The sequence below is a fragment of the Montipora foliosa genome, chromosome 2 (assembly GCF_036669935.1).
Source record: "Montipora foliosa isolate CH-2021 chromosome 2, ASM3666993v2, whole genome shotgun sequence".
In the NCBI taxonomy this organism is placed as follows: Eukaryota; Metazoa; Cnidaria; class Anthozoa; order Scleractinia; family Acroporidae; genus Montipora; species Montipora foliosa.
In genome coordinates this window covers 7,857,760-7,860,995 of record NC_090870.1, presented here as the reverse complement: position 1 = coordinate 7,860,995, position 3,236 = coordinate 7,857,760, and the positions used below count along the sequence as shown (strand labels likewise).

The window sequence follows — 3,236 nt, the reverse complement described above, 5'->3', positions numbered from 1 at the left end:
GTCCGTTCCGACCGAAACGTGCCTTTCCATTTACAAAAATTCTCGTTTCCAGTCGCATTTCATTGTGATGCAACCGACATTTTGGTCGAAACTAACGTAAATGGAACGCTTCGGTCCGGTTGGAAATTGACTTTTGATGAAAAGTGTTTCATTTTTCCTTGGTTAGTTCCACTGGTCTCGGACTTGATGGTCAGGCATTATAGAAAGCACCCCATGTCACATTCACTTAGGGCGCGTTCGATTGGCCGTATTCCGGAATAGGAATACATGGAATAGAAGTTACAAATCCTTCGTTTTTACGGAGATTCACATTAAAATTGTCTAACAGGTGCTAAAATGCTATTTTAAGCATGTATTATTATCCTTGTTGCTTCAAAGGCGCCAGACATACCGTTTTAAATCACCACTCCGCTTATTCTTATTCCGGAATTGGGTCAATCGAACGCATCCTTAGTTTTACAACGCTTCCCCTGCATTCCCAAACCTCCCCTTTCAAGTTTGGAAACCAACCACTTTCCATTTTAAGCAAAAACCGTAAATGGATAAACATTTTAAGATTATTATTTGGGTAAAATCTAAGTAACAGTAGAAATTTGTGCAAAACGTTCGTTTCAGCCTGAAAACGCAACTTTTTTGTGAAAACGGTTTTTTTTTTCAGAAAATGTCGTCTCAACCGAGCTGAGCTATGATGAGCATGTTATGCAAATCAGATTTTTTAACTGTGACATCTACTCTACTTCCGACAGCACATTTGGAAACATAACCCTTCCCTTTGGGCAAAAAGTGATTTAATAATAATAAGGATAAGAATAATAATCTGTACATTGTGTGCATTCATGTCTGCTATTCTACTGCATTAGCTAATAAAGCCACAATCACAATCAATGTATAACTAAACTAATGTCGTTATATTTTTATCCCGACAGTGATTTCATCATATCCATTTAATATTTTCTTTTCATTTATATTTTTAGCTCTACTACTTTAATTTTGTATCGGCTTTGGTGGGTTCCGGTCAGCAGTCTGTCCCCACTCATTTCCGTCCCGCGAAGAATTTTCTCGGCTTTTCATCGACATATTACAAATCTCCCCTCGATTTTAGCCAAATAGTTTATTCGGGATGGTCATAGGCATACGTTTACTTGGCATGGTGAACGTAGTACATTCATGTAACTCGCTGGATAAACTTCATTTCGGAAGAGACTGTCTCAAGCTTTTATTCTTGTCAATAGTGTTCTGTTAAGTCAACTGGATGCGGACAAATTCATCATTATCTATGGTTTTACTTTTCCTGAGGTGATGGTGGATGGAAGAGAATGTTAATTTGACTTGACTGCAAGGGAAATCCATCGATTTGGTCACGAAAAAGGGAGCGAAGATGCCACAGCTTAAGTGTGTAAAAATGACTTTATTTTAATTTTTTTACAGTTTCCATCAAATTCGTTTATCACGTGTTGTTAAAATATGACTTTCCCCAAGTTAGTTTTCTAATATTTAAGAAACATAATAACCGCATAATCTCTGTTGCAAATTCAGCTACGGAAAAAAGAATACTTTGGAAGAAAATGCCAAAAATGATGCGCTCGTTTTTGTCATTTTCCGAAATGACCGACACCACTTAGAGATCATGATCTCTTGCCGACACCTAACATAGTAAAGCCAACATTTTTCCTTGTTCAAAAAAGTCAAAGCAGTTTTGAAACATCCTTTAGTAATGAGAGGCATAGGTCTCCTCTCTGGTGGAATTTCATTACAACTGACTCACATGTATGCGAAAGGTAGACACACATATGTTACCCATTTTGAGGGTCAAAACATGGGCTTGTGGCTCCCAGGCAACATATCTCCACACAAAAAATGAAGGGGGAGTTTAAGATTTCCATTTCCAACTTTGCTTAACTTTCTTGGAGACCTGCTCTTACATGTTTCTACTATGGTATTTATATTTAATGCTTTTTCTTAACAATACCGGGAGAATATTAGCCTGGTGAGATGTGTTAAAGAGTCATACGATAACTAGCCTGCGAACGCAGACGTATTTCCGGCGGTCGTTTCTCTCCCCCGAAAAATAAGGAGCTTAAGCACGCACGTTTTTGAGACGCGGACGGCAACCGGAAGTGAGTTATTTTCCCTTTTTAACTTGCTTTCGCACAACCACATTTACAATGCTAAGTATCTTTTCTCCGTTAGAAATGATTAATACAAAAATCTGGGAGACACCACTGTCCTGGCACGCTTAGAGTTTGGCTCGAACGAGTGTTAAAGAGTTTTAAGGATCTGCCCCTTTTGTACGAAACGATCGGGGGATCTTGAAATATTTGGCTAAGTAGCAGTTGTTGCTGGATTAAATGCCATTTTTGCATGAGTATTTGTTTAAGATTAGGCAGCGTAGGACGGTATTGTGTGACGACAAGATTCGCTAATCTTCTTTGCATTTCTGTAGGAGGGCTTGTTTCCTGCCCTCAAATTTGATGTCCTGAGTGTGTAGCCGTAATCAGGCTTTCTGGATATCCTCGTTCAATAAGGCTTTCTCAAAAATGCGAGATTTTAGTTGTGAATTTCTTTTCAGAGGAGTTTGTACGGAGAAGTCTAAGTGCTTCGCCCTTGATGAAGCCCTGTTTTTTTTTTACCCGTAAAGGGTGGCAACTTGAGATTTGTTTGCGAATCGTTCGCCTTTGAAGACGTTTATATCATGGGTCGCCATGGTCTGAAAGCAATGCTTCAATCTCCATTTGGGTATCTTTCTCTTTGGAGGTTGTTGGGACTGCTAGAGGTTCGTCTTCAGTAAGAAGGCTCATGGCCGTTTTTTTCCAGGCAAGATTGCGGTTTCGATCCTTCGGGATCTCGTCAGTTGCCGATAAAGGAGAGCGATAGAGACCAATGTTCGGTATCACTCAGGCAAATGGCATGTTATTCAACTTATGCTCAAATGGTGGATCGAAAATTCTGCATTTTAATTGATTGGTTTGTCACTCGCGAGAAGTGAGCATGTAGCATTCGATCCTGTTGTACACTGCTTGATGCTGTGCTTCTTCTTGTGCATAGAATGTTCTCTTTACAGCATTAGTGGACTGATAGTGTTTTGATGGAATAGCGCTGTTGTTTTCCGTCAGATAGCCAAGTATGAGGGGTTGGCTTTCGGAATTTCAATGCGTATTCTGTGCTTTTTGTGCAGCTTTAAGTGTAACTATCGCACACTTAATTTTCACATGCTTTCATGACATTTGCGATAAGTC

The 3,236-nt window shown here is 39.5% G+C and overlaps 1 long non-coding RNA gene across 1 annotated transcript in view; it reads left to right on the top strand.

Annotated features, from left to right (window-relative positions):
- LOC137989094 (uncharacterized) overlaps positions 1-881 on the top strand; it is a 19,889-nt gene extending 19,008 nt beyond the window's left edge. The window contains exon 6 of the long non-coding RNA XR_011120860.1: positions 659-881. This is a non-coding gene — a long non-coding RNA (uncharacterized lncRNA). The remainder of the gene's footprint in view (positions 1-658) is intronic.
- Positions 882-3,236: the final 2,355 nt, after the last annotated feature.